The 27,164-nt window shown below is 45.4% G+C and overlaps 1 pseudogene; it reads right to left on the minus strand.

Moving 5' to 3' along the window:
• Positions 1-27,022, minus strand: LOC142250416 (cytochrome P450 2G1-like; annotated as a pseudogene).
• Between the last annotated feature and the right edge of the window lie 142 nt (positions 27,023-27,164).

Genomic DNA, 27,164 nt, shown 5'->3' on the forward strand with positions numbered 1-27,164 from the left:
ATCATAGTAGTAATAAGCAGATCTAAAGTATCAGAGCTAAATATTTATCAATATAAAATGCAATAAGGCTCAATTTCATGAACTTCTTTATTTTCCGTACTCTGGAGAGAAGAATTATTTCCTGGGAAGAACAAAGCATGTCAGATCTAACGGGGTAAAAATGACAGCTCAAATTTAATTGGGGCATTCAAGAATCCCTGCATTTTTGTAACTTTAATTTCTGTTAATTTAGTCGGTGAAGTAAGTTCAAAGTTTTGTAGGATGGTAGTGAGAAAGATAAAAAGTTGGATTCGGGCCAAATTCTCCCCTGGGCAAATTCGTTTTCCTGTAAAGAAAGATAAGGTATTAAAAGAAATACATACATACAATATTTTATATAGACTTAGTACCATTTATTAATTTCTGGTTTCCATGTGTTCCTGAAGGACGTCTACTTTCCAATCAAGAAGATCTCATCTAACACAGTAAAGGGAACCAGTAGAGATGGGCGAAATTATTCTACTGGACTTTAATTCTATTCAATTTTTTTAAAAAATCTGTATTGAATAGAATTTAAATAGAAAATAGAAAATGGAATATTTTGCAATTCGCTCCATAATAAATTCGGCAAAATAGTGACAGTCATAGAAAATATATTTCAAAAGTTATAGCATTTAAAAGAAGATCGAAAAAAAATGAAAGTCCAGTTGGTTTCCAAAGAAATTGGATGTGTAAGAATCACTAACGATACTCGTCAATAATGGTGATGACCTAGACATACGTTTGGATCATTAGAACTGTAAGGTCTCAGTCTGAAACATAAATCTTTATTATGACTAGACTTTTCTAGATAATTTACATTTTTTACTATAAGTTATATACTCCAGGTCCCAACAAGAGCTACCTGCGGAGAAAGGCAGGAATGCCTCATTCTTCTTGAACTTGCCGCTCTCATCCAATAAATGGTTCGGATTAAACTCCCATGGAGAAGAAAAATGTTCGGGGTTCTGGTGAACGGTGCAGAGTAAGGGGTAAATGGCTGTACCCTGAGAAATTAAACAGACATTCTACTAATTATATGTATTTTGCTACGAAGTTCCTTAAGATAATATACATACAGTGCCTACAAGTAGTATTCAACCCCCTGCAGATTTAGCAGGTTTACACATTCGGAATTAACTTGGCATTGTGACATTTGGACTGTAGATCAGCCTGGAAGTGTGAAATGCACTGCAGCAAAAAAGAATGTTATTTCTTTTTTTTTTTTTTCTTAAATTGTGAAAAGTTTATTCAGAGGGTCATTTATTATTCAACCCCTCAATCCACCAGAATTCTGTTTGGTTCCCCTAAAGTATTAAGAAGTATTTCAGGCACAAAGAACAATGAGCTTCACATCTTTGGATTAATTATCTCTTTTTCCAGCCTTTTCTGACTAATTAAGACCCTCCCCAAACTTGTGAACAGCACTCATACTTGGTCAACATGGGAAAGACAAAGGAGCATTCCAAGGCCATCAGAGACAAGATCGTGGAGGGTCACAAGGCTAGCAAAGGGGTACAAAACCCTTTCCAAGGAGTTGGGCCTACCTGTCTCCACTATTGGGAGCATCATCCGGAAGTGGAAGGCTTATGGAACTACTGTTAGCCTTCCACGGCCTGGACAGCCTTTGAAAGTTTCCACCCGTGCCGAGGCCAGGCTTGTCCGAAGAGTCAAGGCTAACCCAAGGACAACAAGGAAGGAGCTCCAGGAAGATCTCATGGCAGTGGGGACATTGGTTTCAGTCAATACCATAAGTAACGTACTCCACCGCAATGGTCTCCGTTCCAGACGAGCCCGTAAGGTACCTTTACTTTCAAAGCATCATGTCAAGGCTCGTCTACAGTTTGCTCATGATCACTTGGAGGACTCTGAGACAGACTGGTTCAAGGTTCTCTGGTCTGATGAGACCGAGATCGAGATCTTTGGTGCCAACCACACACGTGACGTTTGGAGACTGGATGGCACTGCATACGACCGCAACAATACCATCCCTACAGTCAAGCATGGTGGTGGCAGCATCATGCTGTGGGGCTGTTTCTCAGCCAAGGGGCCTGGCCATCTGGTCCGCATCCATGGGAAGATGGATAGCACGGCCTACCTGGAGATTTTGGCCAAGAACCTCCGCTCCTCCATCAAGGATCTTAAGATGGGTCGTCATTTCATCTTCCAACAAGACAACGACCCAAAGCACACAGCCAAGAAAGCCAAGGCCTGGTTCAAGAGGGAAAAAATCAAGGTGTTGCAGTGGCCTAGTCAGTCTCCTGACCTTAACCCAATTGAAAACTTGTGGAAGGATCTCAAGATTAAAGTCCACATGAGACACCCAAAGAACCTAGATAACTTGGAGAAGATCTGCATGGAGGAGTGGGCCAAGATAACTCCAGAGACCTGTGCCGGCCTGATCAGGTCTTATAAAAGACGATTATTAGCTGTAATTGCAAACAAGGGTTATTCCACAAAATATTAAACCTAGGGGTTGAATAATAATTGACCCACACTTTTATGTTGAAAATTTATTAAAATTTAACTGAGCAACATAACTTGTTGGTTTGTAAGATTTATGCATCTGTTAATAAATCCTGCTCTTGTTTGAAGTTTGCAGGCTCTAACTTATTTGCATCTTATCAAACCTGCTAAATCTGCAGGGGGTTGAATACTACTTGCAGGCACTGTATGTATGATCACCTATGAGGTTTACTATAAGAAAATTGCTTTTGATCCAATATTGCAATGGATCAAAAGGTACATCAAATTAATGTAATTTAAAAAGGTTTTCTAGGGCTTAAGATAAATTTCCGCAGTCATAAACATGACAAAGCTGTCGGCTGAGTGATCGTTCTGCCAACATCACTCTCCCATACTCAGGAATGCCCGGATCAGCCAAGAGCTCAAATGTGTTCTATATGAGAGGGACACTGCCAAACTCCCCTGGCAGCAGCTTATCTCTAGGGATCGGGCACTGTAATTAAGCAACCTGGATCCTTCTCTTCCCTGGCGTCATCTGTTGGGGAAGAGATCTGAGGCCTCCAAACATATTAAGACTGTTATATCAGCAGGTTTGGCCAACTTTAGTCTAATATTGTCACAAGGAGATTTTTGCAGCATAGCCAACTGTCATGGCGACAACATGTTGAAACTACAGATTCTGGCATTTTGTCTGCTAATTTCTCTGATATTGGGCGTCAGCCCACAGACTTATGCAGGCTAGCAAGACTTAATATCTTCTGGGCTGCTTATTAGTCTCTTTGATCACATGCTGTGGGGGAGCCAGTCACGTTCACTCACCTTCTATATATGCTGTCTGGACTATTCCATTAATGTCAGCTATAGCATATCTATACTGGTCTGGTGAGGTGTTGTGATCTAGACTTACTGGTGGTAATTCATTTATTGCTGTGTTCTGCACAGGTCTTATTAATCAAGATATGGATTTCAGAGCCAAAGAATGCACTTGGTTCAGCCACATTGACCTTATCGGTTTTTGTAGATTTTTTTCTACAATTCTGTGTCTCTTATGTATTTTTCCGTAGGTCATTCTAAATCCTTATAGCCCATACACCTCTCTATTATTCAATTGCGATATATGTAGTTATTTATGTTGCCGCTATGTACGGTTGTCTCTTTTGATCTATCTCGGTATTCTCTTACTGGTGGTTGTTGTGCAGGATTGGTATGAGCAGTTTTGTTAATTCTTGTTGTCTTTTTATTGCTGCCTTCCTACTCTTGCTTTTCTCCTTAGGCTCATGCTGTTTGTTCCTGTGAGTTTGCAGTTTGTCTGAGTTTTGGTTTTCCCTTGTCTGTGTTAATCTATGTTTCCATCATACTCTTGCCCCTATCTTCCCTGCAGGGGGTTGTTAACAGATTAGATCTGTTCATGAGAAGGCACAGAACTCCGGTGTCTCCACCTTCAGGGATAATCCAGAGGTCAAAGACTGCCTTGGGGCCCAAGCACTAGGAACAGTGTAAGAGCCACTTGTCCCTCGCTATCCTAGAGTCAAATCATGACAAATATGTATGGGAACCTTAAAGTGACTAACCCCCCACACTACACCTAGCCTCTCCTATGTATAACCTACCTTAGGGATCTGATAACCTCTAAATTGGACATCTCTCGTTACCATATGTGGGACATTCAGAGGAGCAATGTCACAAAATCTCTGGATCTCGTGGATGACTGCCTGCATGTAATGCATTTGCAGCCTGTCATCAAAATTTGGCAACCGATTTCGTCCAAGCACTCGATCAATCTCATCATGGAGTTTAGCTGTAATTGAGATACACGTCTTTATTCTAGCAGATACAATTTGTGATTTCTAGACACGGCATCATGAGTTAATAATAAAAAAATCATAAATAGTTTTACGTAATTAATATAAAACTTAGCCTATACCACTATTCCACATAGGATCAGAACTGTACGTTTATTTTTAATCTGGACACTGCAACATGGATGTACAAGTTATCTGGATGACAAAGTCAAAAAATCTAAAGACTAAAGCGGGCTTTACACGCTACAACATATCTAACGATGCGTCGGCGGGGTCACGTCGTAAGTGACGCACATCCGGCATCGTGAGTGGTGTTGTAGTATGTGACAGCTACGTGCGATTGCGATTGAACGTAAAACCGTTCATCGCATACACGTCGTTCATTTCCTAAAAATTGATCGTCCGGTTGTTCAATGTTCCCGAGGCAGCACACATCGCAGTGTGTGACACCCCGGGAACGATGAACACAGCTTACCTGCGTCCTGGGGCAATGAGGAAGGAAGGAGGTGGGCGGGATGTTACGTCCCGCTCATCTCCGCCCCTCCGCTTCTATTGGCCGGTTGCCGTGTGACGTCGCTGTGACGCCGAACGTACCTCCCACTCCAGGAAGTGGATGTTCGCCGCCCACAGCGAGGTCGTATGGACGGGTAAGTACGTGTGACGGCAATTAATCGTTTGTGCGACACGGTTAACAAATTGACCGTGTCGCACATACGATGGGGGCGTGTCACATCGCATACGATATCGTATGCTTAATTGAAAGGTGTAAAGCAGGCTTAACTTTGCATTCACAGTAAAATAAAAAAAAATCTAATTCTTGTAAATAAACTTAATACGGTATTTAAATCAAACATAGAACAAATTTTTTTAAAAAATTGCAGAAAATGTCAGAATTGCATTTTTGTCTTACAACCCTGCCAAAAAACTAAGTTTCTTTTATATCAAGAATGGGCGCCCTCTGCACACAGTCTTTCACATCGCCATTAAAGTGTGTCACGATTCCTATGTGCTGAGCCTTCTGTATTGTTCTGCAATGCTCTCCTGGTTTGCCGGTATATGTTGCTTATTGTGCAGAGCGTTTTTCAGGATGAATGCTCTGCGGAGTGTTTCACAACACTGGGTTCTGCGCTGGTCTCCTGGGAGCTGCTCGCACAGATGCTTCTCGTTCCCAGTGATTTCTCTGTGTCTTTGAGGAGCGTGTTAGCTCAGGATGCCGCCATTCGTACTTTCTGTTTACAGTTGTGCTGTTGGCTCCTGTGGTGCTCAGTGTTCAGATCTTGGCCTCTCGACGCCGGACTGTTGTTGACCCATCTCTGCCTGTCCCCTCCTGTTCCTTTTGTGACCTCCCGGCTTCTGACCTCGGATGTCCTCTTGACCACGTCCCCGTCTGCTCCCTGCAGTTTGTACGTACCTTCCTGGAACCCGGACCTTCAGCTTGTAATTTGACCTTGTTTCTATCTGCCCCCCCCCCGTGTACTGTCGTGTCATCCTGGTTTATGATCTCGGCCTGTCTGACTTCCTCTCTGTTTACTGCATAAAAGTTGTGTCTAACGCCACCTAGTGACAGTCATCACAAAGTGGGTAAATAGGACGTTTTGATCACTTTTTATTGCATTTTTGCCAAAAAAAATGCAATTATTGCGTTATATTTTTATTTTCTTTTTTTACAGCATCTATTTTTTTATATTTGTTTTTTTGTATTTCTTTATTTTTAAAATGCAAAAAGGTAGTGATTTTAATTTTTCAATATTTTAAAAAGCCTTTTTCTTTTAATTTCTTTTTATTTTTGTCTCTTTAAATGACCTGAACCTGCAATCCTTTCAATGCTTGTTCTATACAGTGTGTCCACCCATATCCTGTCCACCGCCATTAACTTGAGTATGGCGGCAGCTATAGGAATAGAAGTGGTGTCTAGGTATAGTAAAGTATCCATGCGCTACGCAATGAAACCACCTATAGCGCCACCTGGTGGAAAACAACGGAGTTAGCATTTTTATCTCGAAAACGGAATGAGGTAGAGAAAAAAAGTGAATTACAAAGTTGTAGGGCATCATCAATACAATACGAATTGATACCTTGCATACAGAAATGCTATGATATGAAACCCAGGACCCCTCACCAAAACACTGAATGCTGGTCACGCATATGCCGCTCATTTAATTTTGATGCTCAAAATGGTCCCCGTCAGCTGCAATGCACATCTGGACTCTGCACAGCATACTGTATCTTGCTGCACGTTGTGCAATATGGTAGGTGACACGTTTGCACAAGCATCTGTGATACGTCGTCGTAGGTCCTGCAATGTTGGTGGAGGGGTCGCATACACCTGCTGTTTAATGTGACCTCACAGAAAGAAGTCCAATGGGGTCAGGTCAGGGGAGCGTGGAGGCCACTCCACACAGCCATCATACCCAATGACTTGTAGCAAGGTCTCCATGAGGTATGGCTTCACGTCTGCAGCCTTGTGAGTTTTACACGCTCTAATCATAGCATTTCTGTATGCAAGGTGTCGATTCGTATTGAATTGATGATGCCCTACAACTTTGTAATTCACTTTTTTCTTTATCTCGTTCTGTTTTCAAGATAAAAATGCTAACTCCGTTGTTTTCCACCAGGTGGCGCTATAGGCGGTTTCATTGCGTAGCGCATGGATACTTTACTATACCTAGACACCACTTCTATGCCTATAGCTGCCGCCGTTCTCAAGTTTATGGCGGTGGACAGGATATGGGCGGACACACTGTATATTGCAATACCGTAGTATTGCAGTATATAGTGTAAATGAAGTTCTCATATGAAGCTCATCCTGTGATTGGACTTCACAATAATACCAGGATGACAGCCATGAGGGTCGGTGTTAACTTATCAAAAACCTGTGATGACTCAATTAAAATGCCTCCATTAGGGAATTACAGTGGCATCTAAATGGTTGAACAGCATTGATCAGAACCAGCACTGTTTGCTGCTGTTACAGGTAGATGATGGCTGTTTAGCACAGCTGGCATCTGATGTAAGTGATGCAGACTCAGCTCCTGAGCTCTCTCCACACATGCAGATGTGCACCAAGGATCATTAATCACTCACCTTGTACTTCAGGATACTTTAGTAAGATGAGCAGTCCAAATCTCATGGTGGTGTTCATAGTCCCTATACCCGCTATAAACAGATTACGGGTTATTACCAGGAGATTTCTTAAATGAAATTCAGTGCTGGGATTATTCTTCTCCTGTGCAAAAATCATTCATAAATATTTGTATTTATCCTTCCAGAATGAAAGATTTTTCACTGACAACTAAGACTATATTCACATCATTGTTTATCAGGGTCCAAGTGTGATGCCCTGGGCAAGCCAGGGGTCACAGGTCATGACACTACCACACACCCCACATTCCCTGCAGGCACACCAAGGTCAGAACACAAAATCCTTGTTGCCTTCCTCTAGGGGCTGATGTCCACACCAGGGGGTGGGCCAGGCGGTTGGCTCCGCCCACCAAGGAGTTCACAGTCCTGGAGGCAGGAAAACCAGCAGTTTAGAGTTGAGTTTGAGAGTTGAAGGAAGTGAGAGGGAAGTGGTAGAGGAGCAAGTGTAAGGAGAAAGTGACAGCAACAGAGCCTGAAGTTGGTCCGGGTGTGTGCCCCAGACTGAGACAGCAAGGTTGGCAGACGGCGGTGACCGTCTGCAGGAGTGGCCTATTGGAGTCGACCGTAAGGACCGTGGATGGGTGGTGGCCCGGCGGTACCGGACCGGTACACAAAGAGAAGCCAGCACCATTGGCAGGGGCCTTTCGGATCCCGGCAAGGCTTGGAGTCGCCGCACAATTTGCCAAATCCGTGAGTGAAGGGGACCTCCGGGTCTCCCAACAGCCAAAGTCCCGATTGAAGGCAACCGTCCAACCATATTGGAGAGACACCGCCACCGCCAAGGCACCAGTTCCTCAGGGCCAGCGCCTGCGGGCAAAACAGGGGCTCCTCCGGCTCATATCCAAGCTGGGGAGCGGGTTACCGGTGGGAATCCATCGCTACCAACAACCGTATTTAGGTGCAGGGAAGAGACAGTCACCGCTAACTTGCAGGAAACATCAACACCGCAGCCGTCCGAGGGACCCGTCCAACCAGCCGCTTGTTTACCGTGAACTGTGTCATCATCCTTAGGCTGAGTGAGTACCTCCGTGCCGTGCGGCACAGCGCTGCCCCTGCGTCCCTGCACCTCAACAGGCCCCATAACCTGCCTGTCAACCATCCTAACTCCCCATCATCGGGCCCCGGGACCACCAACCCCCCTACCCACGGAGGGGAGGGCCAACATCTAGCTGCTCCATACCACCACTCCCGGGATCCCCATACAGAGCAGCGGTGGTGTCCACACAATCACCACAACCGTGGGTGGCGTCACGGACAATAAATCCCCAAAACCAAACCCCCCTTTTCACTCACGGGCGAGGAGCGCCGCTCGAGTCCTCGGGATCCGGCCCATCGCTCGAGCCACCGAGCAACAGCGGCCGCGGCAGCAGTGGCAGCCGGACCCGAGCAGTGGGAGAGCGCGGCGTCCCCTCCTCCGCCCACGACACAAGCATAGACGGCAAGGGACGCAGCGACTGAACTCAGCAGACTCATAATCTTATATGGGGCTGCTGAGTTCATGTCAAAAGAACCAGGGGTAGAGTAACGGGCATGTCAGGGTTGAGAGACAACTCTGTGGTGTCCTTCTGCAGAAGATCACTGTATTTGGCTGCACAAACTGCTCCTTGAAATTCCATCCTTTACTATGTGATGTGAATGGAGTTTTGTGTATCTTCTCTGTTAGGGCTTACTCTTTCGCCTTTAGGACCCTGCAGAGATCTTTTCCTTTCAGCTGCTAATCATTATCCCTCACATTCTGTGTCTTTATATACCTGCTTTTCCCCTTGGTATGTTGCTGGTGATAGAGTTAAGTTTCCATACGGTCCTGATTGCAAGCAGTCGGCTTGAAATCACTGGGAGAAAAGTTGTTGTATGTTGCTGATCATCTCGGAAATAAGTTGTTTGTTTGCTTTCCCCTGTTTGCTTTCCCTGTATGTTTATAGGACTTAAGGCCCTGTCACACTAAACAACTTACCAGCGATCCCAACAACGATACAACCTGATAGGGATCGCTGGTAAGTTGCTAGGAGGTCGCTGGTGAGATGTCACACTAAGCGACGCTCCAGCGATCCCACCAGCAACCTGACCTGGCAGGGATCGCTGGAGCGTCGCTACACGGGTTGCTGGTGAGCTGTCACACAGGCAGATCTCACCAGTGACCAGCCCCCAGCCAGCAGCGACGCATGGAAGCGATGCTGCGCTTGGTAACTAAAGCGGGCTTTACACACTGCGATATCGGTCCCGATATCGCTAGTGTGGGTACCCGCCCCCATCTGTTGCGCGACACGGGCAAATCGCTGCCCGTGCCGCACAATATCGCCCAGACCCGTCACACATACTTACCTGCCCGGTGACGTCGCTGTGACCGGCGAACCGCCTCCTTTCTAAGGGGGCGGTCAGTGCGGCGTCACAGCGACGTCACTGAGCGGCCGCCCAATAGCAGCGAAGGGGCGGAGCTGAGCGGGACGTAACATCCCGCCCACCTCCTTCCTTCCGCATAGCGGCCGGGAGGCAGGTAAGGAGAGCTTCCTCGTTCCTGCGGTGTCACACGGAGCGATGTGTGCTGCTGCAGAAACGATTTTTGAGAATGGACCCCCATGTCACCGATGAGCGATTTTGCACGTTTTTGCAACAATGCAAAATCGCTCATCGGTGTCACACGCAACGGCATCGCTAATGCGGCCGGATGTGCGTCACCAATTCCGTGACCCCAACGAGTTCGCATTAGCGATGTCGTAGCGTGTAAAGCCCCCTTTAGGTAAATATCGGGTAACCAACCCGATATTTACCTTGGTTACCAGTGCACACTGCTTAGCGCTGGCTCCCCGCACACCTAGCCACAGTACATACCGGGTTAACTACCCGATGTGTACTCTGCTACGTGTGCAGGCAGAAGGGAGCCGGCTTCTGCGGACGCTGGTAACCACGGTAAACATCGGGTAACCAAGAAGCCCTTACCTTGGTTACCCGATATTTACCTTCGTTACCAGCATCCGCCGCTCTCACACTGCCAGTGCCGGCTCCCTGTTCCCTGCACTCCTAGCCACAGTACACATTGGGTTAATTACCCGATGTGTACTCCGGCTACGTGTGCAGAGAGCTGGGAGCTGGCACTGACAGCTGAGAGCGGCGGACGCTGGTAACGAAGGTAAATATTGGGTAACCAAGGTAAAGGCTTCTTGGTTACCCGATGTTTACCGTGGTTACCAGCGTCCGCAGAAGCCGGCTCCTGCTGCCTGCACATTTAGTTGTTGCTCTCTCGCTGTCACACACAGCGATGTGTGCTTCACAGCGGGAGAGCTACAAGTAAAAAATGGTCCAGGACATTCAGCAACAACCAACGACCTCACAGCAGGGGCCAGGTTGTTGCTGGATGTCACACACAGTGACATCACTAACAACATCGCTGCTAAGTCACAAAAGTCGTTCCTTAGCAGCGATATTGCTAGCGATGTTGCTTAGTGTGACATGGCCTTTAGTGGGGTTGACTTGTGCTCATCCCACTCAATCATTACTTAGGGCAGAGTTCAGGGTCGGCCAGGGCCAGTTATCCTGCTTGGCGCATAGGTGTGGAACCTATTTAGGAACATCAGGGCAGCGAGGGGCCAGCGGAAGGTTTTATCAAGGGTCACCATCTCTCCCTTCCCTAGACTCAGAGCTTCCATCTTCCCCTCCCTCCCTCTTCACCGTTCGCTCAGTATTTCCTCATACCTAGCGTGACAGGCACTATGTGCTGAGACTATAATCAGACCATGACAAACAGATGTTTGAATGTAGCCGTAGAAGAATTTTCTGGCAATAGTTTACTCCTCCCTATTGTGTATACATGTGTGATGTGTACATGTGATTGTATAATGTATATGTCGCGGGCGGAGGAGGGGACGCTGCGCTCACCCACTGCTCGGATCCGGCTGCTACTGCTGCTCGGTGGTGGCTCGAGCGGTGGGCCGGATCCCGGGGACTCGAGCGGCGTTCCTCATCCGTGAGTGAAAGGGGGGTGGTTTGGGTTTAGGGATATTGTCCGTGACGCCACCCACGGTTGTGGTGAGGTTGTGACACCACCGCTGCTCTGGACGGGGATCCCGGGAGCGATGACTGGGAGCAGCTTGGATGTTGGTTCTCCCCTCCGTGGGTAGGGGGTTGGTTGTCCCGGGGCCCGGTGAGGGTTAGGGATGGCAGGCGGGTTACGGGGCCTGACGAGGTGCAGGGTCGCGGTGGCAGCGCTGTGCCGCACGGCACGGTGGTACTCACTCAGCCAATAATTTACACAGAGTCTCTGGTCAAACGGCTGGATGGACGGGTCCCACAGGCGGCTGCGGTGTCTTTCCCCTGACCCCAGGTTGGTGGTGTAAGTCCTTTCCTTCACCTTCGTGTACGCTCCTCCTGCGCTCCTGTTTCCAGCTGGCTCCTCGGTTCAGTACCGGTGGGCCACCGCCCAGCCCCAGCTACCTACGGTTCCACCAAGACTGTCCTCCCGACTCCCGCAGACGGCCACTACAGTCTGCCTCACTGGCTACACGAGGGACCTAGGCTCCAACCTAGGCCCCAGTCTGCGTCTGCCTCTCTGCAGACCTCCTCTCTCTTCCTCTGACTGGACTTGTCTGAGCTGGTTTTTGCCTCAGGCCAGCTAGACTCCTCGGTGGGCGTGCCTATCTCCTTAACTCCGCCCACCTGGTGTGTCTGTCTGAACCCGAGGAAGAAATCAGGTCTCACTGGGGATGACTACTGTGAACTGCTGGGGGTGGGGGTGTGTGTGTGTTGTTACCTGTGGCCCCTGGCTTGTCCAGGGCGCCACATATAGAGTGCATACACTTTGTGTATACATGTGTATGTAGCTGTTTTCATTTGTGTAATAATAATGTCTTTTCTAGGTTTAGCTTCTACGTAGCTTCGTCAGGTGGCACTATCACGTTTATCCTATTATATAGATAAGAAGCTGCCAACTCTCAGGGAACATCCAGGAGACTCACGAAAAAGGGGAAACCTCCCGAGCTCCTATAAAACGGCTCCTCTGTAAGGTTTCTTATTCATGAAACTGAGATGCTCTTACAGAGCTCTGGGGTCCAAACACACATTCAGGGAATTTGTGTATAATGTACGAATGTGTATACCTGCTTGTGTATATGTGCACAGTGTAACTATTAATGTGTGTAATGTATGTACAGTTTTTGTATATACATATGTAAATATAATATATAACTTTTGCATTATTTTAGCATCTTTTTCAGGTCCCCAACCTCTGTTACATAGATTTGAGGTCATATGCATGGTGCATGTGGACTGATCCTAATTGTTCTTGCTGGGGATGCATCCTATTTAAAACTGTACTAAGGGGTTTGGGGGTTTTTTAGGTTTAGCTCTTACATAGCTTCATCTGGTGGCACTATTTTTACAAATATATAAATACCTCTTCTATTTTGATGAGGAAGCTGTCAATAAAATGTCTGGGTGAGGTGGGATCCAGAGTCTCAAGGCAGCTCTTCACCCTCTCATGTACAAATTCAATCATATCCTTCGAAAGCCGAGTGAACCGCAGCTGAAGACTTAGAAAGTGGTTCATAAATGTTGGAAGCATGGTCAGCAACTGTAGAGTTCCAAAAAAAGACAAATGTCAAATTGTGGTTCGTTTTCCTCACACTTTTCCACAGTCAGGTTCGGTCACTGTCCTGGTTCTGAACACTTTGTTTGTGTTCATTGCCTTTCTGCCCACAGGTGTTTCCAATGCTGTAATTCAGTCCGCCCTATCATCAGGCAGGTGTAACTATGTAAAGCTTCCCCAGGCTTGCATTTCCCGCTGGTGATATTTCTGAAGTGGAACCTGCTTGGAATTACAGCCTCTCTGCCAAATTCTTTCCTGGCAGACTGTTACTTTTGGTTTACATCCTTTTTCATTCTGCACCTTCCCCTGGATTCTTTAGAAGGTAGGTGATATCCTCGATGGCCACTTAGGAAACAAAAGTCTGAGTGGTCATCTTAGACATCCAGTTAGGGTTGTTTCAGTCTGCGCCGGCTCCTTTAGAGACTGCGCAGCTGGAACCTCTGGACTACAAGAACCGAGCGGCTCAGGTGCAGTAGTTTTGAGTTAAACCTTAGTTTACTCTTTTTTTTTCATGTGTGCACTATAGTGTGCATAAGAATTATCTTTTGTCAAATATCCGAGAAATTAACTCGGCTACATAGCAGAGAATTTACAAAATTAAAGGAGGTTTTTGATGTCAAAGTGTGTATTTTCACCTGTCTGAGTTGACTCAGTGTTCACCTGGCCCCATTTTAAGCAGCGGGATACTTTTGCTCCTTATATTGTGAATTTATCTATCTCTCCTTATACTTTAAAGTCTACATACTGAGACTATATATGGAGACTTGTCTATATGGTATATGCCCACTTCAGAATGAGTTACCTGACCCCAGGTAGAACTTGCAAGATAAAAGTAGTCATCCAAAATTTCAAATTTCTTGGTAAACTTCTGTTCCTTGTAGTCAAAACGAGTTCCAAATATGAAAACACAGAGAACGTTAGAAAAAGCATGTATGAGATACTTGGCGGGATCTACAGGATGGCCTGGAATAGAAGGAGACATTTCAATCACACTATTATCATGGTTTCTTAAAAGGAATTGGTCGTCAAAGAATTTAAGCTGGAGCAGTGCAGGCAAAAGAAAATATAATACTCATCGTTGACCTCTACGGCCATACTGCAGCTTGCTGCCCACAGTTGGAGACTACCAGTATAGAGGTGTTGTAATCCTGCATTATGACTGCTGAAAAGTCTTCTTTACAGAACAGGAAGTGTGAGTGTGAAGACAGGACGTATGAGTCTGAGAGCAGGACGTATGAGTCTGAGAGCAGGACGTATGAGTCTGAGAGCAGGACGTATGAGTCTGAGAGCAGGACGTATGAGTCTGAGAGCAGGACGTGTGAGTCTGAGAGCAGGACGTGTGAGTCTGAGAGCAGGACGTGTGAGTCTGAGAGCAGGACGTGTGAGTCTGAGAGCAGGACGTGTGAGTCTGAGAGCAGGACGTGTGAGTCTGAGAGCAGGACGTGTGAGTCTGAGAGCAGGACGTGTGAGTCTGAGAGCAGGACGTGTGAGTCTGAGAGCAAGAAGTGTGAGTCTGAGAACAAGAAGTATGAGTCTAAGGACAAGAAGTGTTTGTCTGAGGACAAGAAGTGTGAATCTGAGGACAGGAAGTGTGAGTCTGAGGACAGGAAGTGTGAGTCTGAGGACAGGAAGTATGAGTCTTCAGAGCAGGACGTATGAGTCTGAGAATAAGAAGTATGAGTCTGAGGACAAGAAGTATGAGTCTGAGGACAAGAAGTGTGAATCTGAGGACAGGAAGTGTGAGTCTGAGGACAGGAAGTGTGAGTCTGAGGACAGGAAGTATGAGTCTGAGGATAGGAAGTATGAGTCTGAGGATAGGAAGTATGAGTCTGAGGACAGGAAGCATGAGTCTGAGGACAGGAAGCATGAGTCTGAGGACAGGAAGCATGAGTCTGAGGACAGGAAGCATGAGTCTGAGGACAGGAAGCATGAGCCTGAGGACAGGAAGCATGAGCCTGAGGACAAGAAGCATGAGCCTGAGGACAGGAAGCATGAGCCTGAGGACAGGAAGCATGAGCCTGAGGACAAGAAGCATGAGCCTGAGGACAGGAGCATGAGTCTGAGGACAGGAAGCATGAGTCTGAGGACAGGAAGCATGAGTCTGAGGACAGGAAGCATGAGTCTGAGGACAGGAAGCATGAGTCTGAGGACAGGAAGCATGAGTCTGAGGACAGGAAGCATGAGTCTGAGGACAAGAAGCATGAGCCTGAGGACAAGGAGTATGAGCCTGAGGACAGGAAGTCTGAGTCTGGTGTTAGTGACTAGTGTTAAAACATAAATTTACTATATGTTTTGCTTTCATTTCAATTTTATATATATGTATAAAGTGTTAAAACATTTACATTTTCTTCATTTTTTTTTTTTTTTTAATATATGGTGTATATGGCATGGAAAATTGAAAAGGAAAATAAATGTTTTAACATAACAACATTTACCATGAAAAAATCTGATTCAAACAAACAATGACACATTCCCTTTAACATAAAGTTATTATATTGCATGGTGGTCAATTTTTAAAACTATATGTGATAAATGTGTGTCATGTTTTTTCATCCCTGAATCTAGTCTAATAAAAACAATCTGACATTGCTGTACACTGATAGACTCACTCAAACCCTATATTTTCTATTGTAGTGTCTGATCAGCGTGTGCTGGTGACTGTAACCATGCCCCCCCCCCCCGTACTGACTGACAGCCGCTCAGCATTAGAACCAGCTGTCAGTCAATGCGGGGGGCGCAGTTACAGCCACCACTCTCAATACACAGGTCAGTGACTGAACCCATGTCAGCGACGCCTCCATGACTGAAACCAGAACCCTACCAGAAGGCTTATAATTCATTTCTTCCCGGAAGTGGGGTTTAATGTGCCATTACTGGGCAGTTTCAGAATGCTATTAACCTGCAGATTAATCCCATATCTACAAGTTAATAGCATTTTTCCATGTCACAGGCTCCCTTTAATGCAGACTGGGATATGTAAAAAAAAGCATTGCCAAAAAAAACTAATAATACATAAATTAAAAAAAAATTGGTCATATATCCACGTGTTTAAGCCCTTTATTTACTGTTCTGTTGAGTAGCATGTCTTACCATTATACTTTCTAAATTCTTCGACAATACATTGCGCTTCCTTTTGGATCTTGGACTCATCGCTCTTCTTTCCGAATCCAAAGCTCTTAAGGGTCTTGACAGTAAATGTTCGCAAGATTTTCCACCGTTCTCCATTGCTCAGGCTAAAGCCTACAAAATTAGGTACAGTTGCTGTTGGTGGATAATACTGGTGGCTGATCAAGGTTGATAGGTCTGGACAGTCCTATTGTTGACCTAAACCCATGATGTGTTCTAATGAGAATATCCAAATGTGATTGTTAATGAGAAGTTTGACACCGTTAGGGTAAGTTCGTTTTTCGCGGCGTTTTTGCGCAGTTTTCGGGTGCGTTTTTGCTCAGAAAACTGCATGACTTTGCTCCACTAAATTTGACACTTGGAAAAACGATTTATAGGTAGTATATCAATTAGTTACACCCTGAAGCTACCTCAATTAGTATATCTAAAATCAATTTTTATTGAAATATATTAAAACAGTTCAAAATTCCACCTGTGAAATGTGACACACACAAAACATCCCAGGACCATGATACAGCCCCAATAATATTCACCTACGGAACAAAAACAGTTGTTCCAATCTTATATCACCTTCATGGAAATGCAAATTGGGAAAAATCTCTAAATAACCCTCGTTCTCTCTTTCCTCTACCTGTCAATGGAGATATAACCAAGGTTACACGCACCCTAACGGTAAAGAGGTGCCCCCATTCCTCGGCGGCTTTCCCTCCTATGATATCCCTAAGCTCCCTTGTAGTCGGGTAATCTAAGGGGTTATACCATCAATTAGTGAGGAAAATAGAAGATAAACAATTTGCACTTATCTGAGATAAATTCGGGTCAAAAAAATCCCCTTAGCACTTATTTCTCCCTTGAGGTGAAGGTGTCCCGGCTTTCATGGTCCTCAACCCAATAACATAAAATCACAAGGTCTCGACGCGTTTCTCCCCATTAAATTGATTGGGGTTCATCAGGAGACGGTATTTTATTAAGAGGCCCAATCGCCTGTGGAATAAATAAAATATCACAAAAACCCCAAATCCAAAACCACACAAAATGTCCTTAAGTATTAAGTAACCACGGTTACATACCAGAATATTGTCAGAGGGCTACTCGTTCTGCAGCACGCGCCTCTCCATACAGATGTATCGCATGGACGACTTACCCTGCAGCTACTCACAGTTTAATACCCCCATGTGGAGATGATTGGTCATGTGATTAGCTCCAGCAACGCCCACGTATCCATAGGAACCCTGGACGTTTATCATAGAGAGCCAATCATCAATCACGGAACTCACGGCCCACGCCGGATGTAAATACAACCATGTGACCCATCCGAGTCACATGACCGCATGGGCTACGTCACCCGGTTACCGCACATTAGCCCAGCGTACGAAACCAGGAAATGACGCGCAGTTCCAATATCCAGCAAAGTCTATGAGTTTTCATTTTTGCTGTCTGCACACAGCGTTTTTTTTCAGCTGCGTTTTTGTGGTGCCACAAAAACGCAGCATGTCAATTATTCCCGCGTTTTTCACTGCGCTTTTCATCCATTGAGTGCAATGGGATGTTGAAAGACGCAATGAGAAACGCGTTTTGGTGCGTTTCTAAGACCAAAAACGCAGCTATAAACGCAGGAGGTGGGTAGTAAAGTGACATGTACAGGAAGAGGATTCCTTCTGTCAGTAAACACAGAAGCGTGAATCCTCCCAGTACGGTCACCGCTGCGTCTACCTCCCGTCCTTTGCATGTATGCTGCCGTGCGGCGCCAAGTACGGGCAGGAGGTGGAAGCGGCTGCGAAAACAAAAGTGAACAGTAGAAAAAAAAAAAGTCATATTCACCTGTCAGCAGACTCCCGGTGCCATGCCCGCTCCCAGCGCCTCCTCCCGCTACCGCCGCTCCGGGTGTGTGCAGTCTCCCCAGGTACGTATGCCTGCAGGATGCAGGACCTGGCGATGGATCACCTGATGCAGTCACCTGACGCGTCAGCTGATCGTAAGTCTCGGGGTGACGCTGACTCCAGCGCCCGGCCGGTTTAACCTATCAGCGGATGCGTCAGGAGACTTCATCCATGATTACCGGCAGCTCCTGCAGCGATTGGACGGGATCAGACTTGCTCCCGGAGCTGCCGGTAATCACTAATCAGCAGATAAGTGAGTTTTTTTTTTTTTGCACCGATGCATCTGCTGATTGTATAAATGGCTTTTATACAATCAGCTGATGTGTGATGTGATTCAGGCGCTTGATCCTGACACATCATCTGATCGCTTTGCCTTCCAGCAAACCGATCAGATGATATTGGATCCGGATTGGACGGCGCGGGACCCTTGACCCAGGATTATTGCGGAGGAGGGTTCTTTATTTCAATAAAGATGGAGTCACTAATTGTGTTGTGTTTTATTTCTAATAAAAATATTTTTCTGTGTGTTGTGGTTTTTTTATCTTTACTAGAAATTCATGGTGGCCATGTCTAATATTGGCGTGACACCATGAATTTCAGGCTTAGGGCCAGCTGATAATATACAGCTAGCCCTAACCCCATTATTACCCAGTGAGCCACCCGGCATCATGGCAGCTGGAAGAGTTGGATACAGCGCCAGAAGATGGCGCTTCTATGAAAGCGCCATTTTCTGGGGTGGCTGCGGACTCCAATTAGCAGCGGGGGTGCCCAGAAAGCATGGGCACCCTGCACTGTGGATTCCAATCCCCAGCTGCCTAGTTGTACCCGGCTGGACACAAAAATTAGGCGAAGCTCACGTTATTTTTTTTGTTTTAATTATTTCATGAAATAATTAAAAAAAAGGGGCTTCTCTATATTTTTGGTTCCCAGCCAGGTACAAATAGGCAGCTGGGGGTTGGGGGCAGCCCGTACCTGCCTGCTGTACCCGACTAGCATACAAAAATATGGCGAAGCCTACGTAATTTTTTTTGTTTGGGGGGGCAAAGAAATCCTGCATACAGTCCTGGAAGGAGGATGCTGAGCCTTGTAGTTCGACAGCTGCTGTCTGCTCTCCTGCATACACTATTGGATGGAGGATGCTGAGCCTTGTAGGTCTGCTCCCCCTGACTCTCCCTCCAGCATACAGTCCTGGATGGAGCATGCTGAGCCTTGTAGTTCTGCAGTTGCTGTCTGCTCTCCTGCATACACTATTGGATGGAGTATGCTGAGCCTTGAAGTTCTGCAGCTGTCTGCTCTCCTGCATACACTAGTGGAGAATGAAAAACATATTGAAGAAGGAAATGACATCAGACCTTTTTTTTTTGCTCACTGATAAAAAACGCATAAAGACGCAGTGAGCAAAAACGCAGCAAAAAACGCACCAAAACGCAGCAAAAAACGCACCAAATGGCAGCAAAAACGCGCACGTTTTTGCCGCTTTTTTTGACGCTGCGTCTGTGCGTTTTTTGACGCAAAAAACGCACAAAAACGCAGCATCAAAAAAACGCAGTGTGTGAACCCAGCCTACACTGCGACACAAAGCACGAACAAAAACACTGGTGCAATTTGCTAGTTTACAACCATTATAGATGTGATGATTATGTGAATCTCAGTCACGCAACTGACATTAAAGTTTATAGAAGCAAAGTTGGGTGCAACTTGTAATCTACAGTCAAACGTCCAACAGGTTTTGATTTTTTTGGAACAGTCACATAACAATCATGTCAGGTCACAAGCCGTAGCACCTCCCCATCGACAATCCATGTGACATTGAGATGTTTACGCCTAGCCCCTTCTTTTGGATGGTAACTGATGGCTTAAACATCTAGTAGGATTGCAGTGAATACATTAAAAATGGACACTAGCGCTCACCCAGGGGGATAATGGGGGAGGGGGAAACCTAGTTGTAACTTATGACCGACACCCTCACATAAACCCCTTCTTACCTACTCTAGTGAGCGCAGTAGTACTTGTATTATATTGTAGGATTGTTTTTGTTATTGACAGTTTTACATATACAAAATCTCCATTAACAATAAGTCGTTCTGAATTTGATTACGGACAAATGATGTGGAAAATGCTCCAGGAACTCAATCATGAAAGGTCCTTCACCATACTCCAGAGGATTAGTTCCAGCAAGCTCTATCTATGGTCCCATCCCATGTACTTGTTTCCAATACGTGTGGAATTAGTTTCTTTTACCGGATACCACACGTACACATTATAACAAATAGTGATCTTCACATATCCGTGTTTTCACAAGGCTCATGTGTCCGTGTGAAGCACATGGAGACATATCTGTTTTTTTCCGTCAAAACGGATGACAACGGCCAATACAAGTCTATGGGTCCATGAAATATTCTTACAACACATGGATGCCATCCATGCCCGTCAGTGTGCTGTATGTGTGTAACATTGTAAGTATAGGAGAAGCTTTGTAATGTTTTAATTTCTTTACATATCGGAAAGACATGGATGGCAAATTGATGGCACACTGATGGAAATCACTGATAACACCGCTACCGGTGTAACACGTACATGTTTTATACGGATGTGTGAAGGGGGCCTCATGCAGTATTATTTGGGTACAGGGTTAGATTGTCCCACTAGAGTACCAGAGGATCTTCCAGTGAGGTCAAATTCTAATATAATAAGGGAACCCCAAAGATCCAGAAGAAGACAACCCCATCTTGGAGATGACTTTAAAGCCAATCACTTGTATTTTCCGTGGGTTGATTTACAAATACAGGAATCTACTAGATTAATCCTAATGATATGTGACAAGTGATAACAGCAAAGATGTAAAAGTGCAAAATGGATTGTCATGTCCTCTGGTGGGCATAAAATAGCTTCATAATTTGGGCACCAGTGTTGCATTCTTTGGATATTTCATGGTACAATTCAAATTCAAAAAATATATGTGCCATTAGACAATGTGTACCTTACCATAACCCTGGGTAAACCTCTCCAGTAAAGGTATAGGAGCCCGGTCTCCAAATACTTCTCCCTGATCAACAAGAGCTTCCTTCACAGCCTCATATCCGCAAATAACAACCACTGGCTGTGAGCCATAATGAAGGGTATATACCGAGCCATATTGATCCCAAAGCTGAAAAAAAGGTTACAGATCCTTACCATTCATATACATGTGTAACAGTAAATTTGAGATTATGTGATTGATAGTCATGGTTCCTGACCCGCCCATTATTAGAAGAAGAAACATCAGCCTTTCATTATCGAGCTCAAAGGAGCGCAATAGAGACCTCTCTGTGGATGACATAGGACACGTCATGCACACGGAGCTGGGATGAAGGTCGGAGATCGGACAAGGTGGAGGAGGCGCCAGACTGAGAACAACGACACCAACCGAATCGGACCATGCCGCCCCCTAGGTGAGTATTATAAAGGTATTTTTTTACATTATACAGAGCAGCCTGGGCTCTTATATACAGTACAGTATTCTAGAATGGTGTACATAAGAGCTCAGTGGTGGTGGCCGCAGCTCATAAGGGAGAAACCTGATGACCGGTTCCAAGATTATCTTTATAGAAGCTATTCAAATTATTGCAGTTTTATGACCAATTAAGATTTTATCACATTTTAGGTCAAAATATTGAAAAGAGGAGAAAAAAAATGCAAAGAGCTTTCAAAACATTACTATAGAAATTATTAATGCAATATAAAATGCACTGTAAGCAGCTGACCTTGATAAGAGAGTTCACCAACTTTTCTCTCTCTTAATCTGCAGCAAGTTACCAATCAGAGGCAGAGGAGCTGGACCAGGAGGAAGATTACATCTTCTCAATCTTGTATCCCAGATCAAGTACATTAAAAGGCAGATAAGGATCAGTAACCCCAGCCATGTAATGTCCATGGTCAGATCTTTGATATGCTACAAAGACATAATATAAGTTAAAATTCCTTTTGAACATTACTTAACATTGAAATTACAACACCAAGAAGAAACGTTTTAGTGTTATGGAAATCACAGGATGGATTGATGTCACAAGAAGACTTTTACAAACATCAATGACTGTCATGGGGGTTCAGGATCTGTGGAAACTACATATACTGGCAATCTGCCTGCTTATGTCTCTGATGTCTGTGATCAGCGCAGGCAGACTTGGGTGTCAACCCACAGACTTGCAGTTCATAGTCAGGCTAGCAAGAGTGAAACTATGCTGGGCTGCTTGTTAGTCTCCTTTGATCACATGATGTAGGAGAGCCAGTCACATTCACTCCCCTCCTATATATGCTACCTGGACACTTCCTTTAATGTCAGCTATAGCTTCTCTCTACTGATTTGGTGAGGTGTTGTGATTCAGACTTAAAGGGTGCTTTACACGGTGCGATATCGCTAATGATTTATCGTCGGGGTCACGTCGTTAGTGACGCACATCCGGTGTCCTTAGCGACATCGCAGCATGTGACACGTACAAGCGATCTTAAACGATCGCAAAACAGGCAAAAATCGTTGGCTTTGGAGAGGTCGTCCTAAAACCAAATATCGTTGCCTGTTTATTAGCGATGTTGTTCCTCTTTACTGCGGCATCATACATCGCTATGTGCGACACTGCAGGAGCAATGAACATCTCCTTACCTCCGTCCACCGGCAATGAGGAAGGAAGGAGATGGGCGGCCTGTTATGACCGCTCATCTCCGCCCCTCCTCTGCTATTGGACGGCTGCCGTGTGACGTCGCTGTGACGCCGCACGACCCGCCCCCTTAGAAAGGAGGCGGATTGCCGGTCAGAGCGACGTCGCTGACTAGGTATGTGCATGTGACGCTGCCGTAGCGATAATGTTCGCTACGGCAGCGATCACACAATATCGCACACACGACGCTCATGCGACATTTGGTGATCACTGCCGTAGCGAATATTATTGCTACGGCAGCGTCACAGGCACATACCTTTGCACCGACGTCGCTGTGACCGCAGAACAATCCCTCCTTCAAGGGGAAGGTGCGTTTGGCGTCATAGCGATGTCACTGCGGCGTCACTAAGCGGCCGCCCAATAGCAGAGGAGGGGCGGAGATAAGCGGCCGGAACATCCCGCCCACCTCCTTCCTTCCTCATTGCCGGTGGACGCAGGTAAGGAGATGTTAGTCATTCCTGCGGTGTCACACATAGCGATGTGTGACGCCGCAGGAACAACGAACAACATCGTACCTGCAGTAGCACCGATATTATGGAAATGAACGACGTGTCAACGAGCAATGATTTTTCACGTTTTTGCGCTCGTTGATCGTCGCTCATTTGTGTCACGCTGCGATGTCGCTATCGGCGCCGGATGTGCGTCACTAACGACGTGACCCCGACGATATATCGTTAGCGATGTCGCAGCGTGTAAAGCACCCTTTACTCGTGGTTGTAGTACTTCACTGCTGAGTGCAGTTGTAGTGTTAAACCTTGTTGCCCTTTTGTTGCTGCCTTACTTCTCTTGCTTTTCTTAGTTTCTTACTGTTTCTTCCTGTGAGTTTGCAGTGACTGAGTGTCTGAGTTTTGGGGTTTTTTTCCCTGTCTGTCTTTATCTGTGTTACCATCACACTCCTGCCCCTTCCTTCCCTGGGGGGAAGAACAGTTTAGCTCTGGTTAGCAGAGTAGTAAGTTTAGTTCTGGTTAGGAGAGTAGTAAGGTGCGGGACTTTAGCATATCCACCATTAGGAGTAACCCGGAAATTAGGGATAGCCCAGGGTTCCCTAGCATGAGGGATCATATAGGAGCCCCCTGTCCCTCACTATCCTGCAGTTACATCATGAAAATAGACATCTTAATGATATGCAAGTGATTAAAATATGGAATATAGTTATGAATAAATAAAATTATAGTAGGATGGGACCCAGGATGAGGGAAATGCATACCAGGATGGGGGACACATATACCATGATGGGGCCCATATATACCAGGATGGGGGACATATATACCAGGATGGAGACATGTATACCTGAAAGGGCCCCTGATGGGGTACACTAGTACAGAATGTGGGTGCAACATGTATGTCTTTACAGGATTTATAAAAATACAAGAGCCGATATATCTGATCAACATGCGGGCAGGAAGGGGGGCTCTTCGCACTCTAGTTACGGCACTGGCTGTAAGTCCTATTGCTTGACTATTTGTCACTCAATAGTGTCCAATCTTAGATTACTCAATTTTACCAAATTATATAAGTTAAATTGAACCTTAGTGTTCCAGTTGGAATGAGACATTACTTGTTAAAGCATGGCTTGTTATAGCAAGAGAAGGGTTGTTACTACAAGACTATGAACAGTCAGTACTGTCTATAGATCAAGGTAGAAATTCATATTTTAATTATGACAACATAATTGGAGATACAACACGCCAACATAGGAGAGCAACCTGTCTATTTCCTGATTAACAGCATTAGAGGTCAGTCTTGACACAAATCTGAATCGTCACATCCCTACTTTATGATGAACGCATTGCTAATTTTTACCTTGAATACAACCAACTAGACACCTTCTGCCAGTACTCCATCCAAGATTACCTGTTTGTAGATATCGTTGCAACTTCAAGATGTGAATAAAACAAAATAAAATTATATCACAACCCATAGAAGAAGCTTAGTCCTCCTCAGATCTGCTCAGTAGAGTGACCTCAAGCCTTCAAACACGTCACAGAATTAAGTCCAACCCAAGAAGACACACTTCATTGGTGGCCCAACGAAAGAGTTCTCTCACTTATTAAAACTTATGTTAGATAAAAGGCTAGATATAACTATACGCATCTACAAACTCTTCACTACAAAATCTAAGAAAATCACATATTTAGAGAATAATTTAGAACAGACAACTACATTTACAAATTTAGGGACACAATTGTGGAACTGGTTAACCAGATTAGAAGAAATTATCTTAGATTCATAGTTATTCCTGAAAAAGCCAAAGTGTCCAGCTAACAGAACTACCAAAGGCGCTGGACTTCGATATTTAACAAAACCCTCAATCCAGAGAACAAGCACAAGGGACTGGACCACATAGACAAGACAAGAAGGAGGAAGAAATATGAATTAAGATTGTTGGAAGACAGCAGACTCTTAACATTTGACGACCCAATAGCGGCACATTACAATTAGGGATGAAAACCTCCAAGGTTAAGCTAGAAGAGAGAAGAGGGAAAATTGTGTCCACATTCATTATTTAAAAATTTTTCACTTCTTGCTGCTATGCCTGAAGATGGCCATATACAGCATGGAGACCACCACCTCACAGAATGGATATCCGGTCTGATGGCTACACACACAAATAACACTACAGACGACAACACCACATCTAGAACATTAAAGGCTACTTTACACACTGCGATATCGGTCCCGATATCGCTAGTGTGGGTACCCGCCCCCATCTGTTGCGCGACACGGGCATATTGCTGCCCATGCCGCACAACATCGCCCAGAGCCGTCACACATACTTACCTGTCCGGCGACGTCGCTGTGACCGGCGAATCGCCTCCTTTCTAAGGGGGCGGTCCGTGCGGCGTCACAGCGACGTCACTGAAGCGTCACTGAACCGCCGCCCAATAGCAGCGGAGGGGCGGAGATGAGCGGGACGTAACATCCCGCCCACCTCCTTCCTTCCGCATAGCGGCCGGGAGGCAGGTAAGGGGAGCCTTCTCGTTCCTGCGGCGTCACACGCAGCGATGTGTGCTGCGGCAGGAACGAGGAACAACTTCGTTACTGCTGCAGTAACGATTTTTAAGAATGGACCCCCATGTCACCGATTAGCGATTTTGCACGTTTTTGCAACGATGCAAAATTGCTTATCGGTGTCACACGCAACGGCATCGCTAATGCGGCCGGATGTGCGTCACAAATTCCGTGACCCCAACGACTCCGCATTAGCGATGTCGCAGCGTGTAAAGCCCCCTTTAGGCTTCTTTTGTGGCATGTAGAGAACTTAAAGAGGTTGTACCTCTTCGGAAAATATTTGGCCCTGGCTGACGTTTGTTAATAAGTAACACATCTCGTTGTGCTCACCTTCCTCAGGTCCACCGATGAATCTGCATCACTATTTCCGGTGTCTAGCATTGGCTGCAGCTCTCACATCACATCGGTCAATCAGTGAGCTTAGCAGCTCTGCCAGTGTAGAACCGCTGAGGTCACTGATTGGGTACAACTTTATCAACGTTACATCAGCACTTCAGCCAATGTCAGACACTGGGAGCAGCGGTGGAGGCTCAGCGGTGGAAGGCTAAATGTTGGAGATGTGGAGTGGTCATCTGCAGTGTTATTCAAGTGAGTAGCCATCACCGGAGGTTGACATTTTCTTGACATATGAGCTTATAACATTGCGGAATTGAGGAGAGTTGAAATAGGTTGGGCCACATCACAGACCTATTCACTGACTTAGCCAGACATTAAAAAAAAATGTTCCACATGTATAGTCTTGGAAAGCATTTTACATATACAGTTGCACTAAATTCCAGATGACCGTCTTATAAAAACTGCGGCGAGCACAGCAGAACATGAAACAAAACAGAATAGAAAAGAATGAAGAAAAGACCTTGTCCCTAGTACAGGCTGCCATGTGAGTATCCATCCAACTCTGTGTAGCAGAAGCTATAGGGGGTGGAAGGGAATGCAGGGTCATAAGATGTAGAATCTCCTATGAGAGAGCAATAATGGACCCTGGCACCTGACAAGCTTTGCCAATTTTTAACATCAACCTCCCAACAATCAACTAGTGAACAATCCAAAAGAAACATATCACCACCATAATATCAAAAAAAAAAAATCATTTCAGTAGAAGTATCAGAAACTGGTAACACTGCGCAAAGAATATCAAAAGTTACTTACCTTAATCTGCAGTGTGTCCCAATTTTTTTCTTTTCGGAATACTCTTCTAGGAGAGAATCAGTGCCTTTTTAGTAGTCTCCAAATCTTGGCATCAAGTTTATGTTATACCATTCAAAAAGCCTTGGGCAAGCTATAAATTGAAAAACAAAATTGCGGTAACTTTTTCCTGCTTGTTCTGACATAGAACTTCAGAAAGGAACAAATAGATAATTGTCTTTGTGAGAAGACAATTAACCTACATAATATCAGGGAAAAAAACTTGTATGCCATATAGAACCAAGACAATACTGCACAATTT

This window comes from Anomaloglossus baeobatrachus, chromosome 9, assembly GCF_048569485.1.
Source record: "Anomaloglossus baeobatrachus isolate aAnoBae1 chromosome 9, aAnoBae1.hap1, whole genome shotgun sequence".
In the NCBI taxonomy this organism is placed as follows: domain Eukaryota; kingdom Metazoa; phylum Chordata; class Amphibia; order Anura; family Aromobatidae; genus Anomaloglossus; species Anomaloglossus baeobatrachus.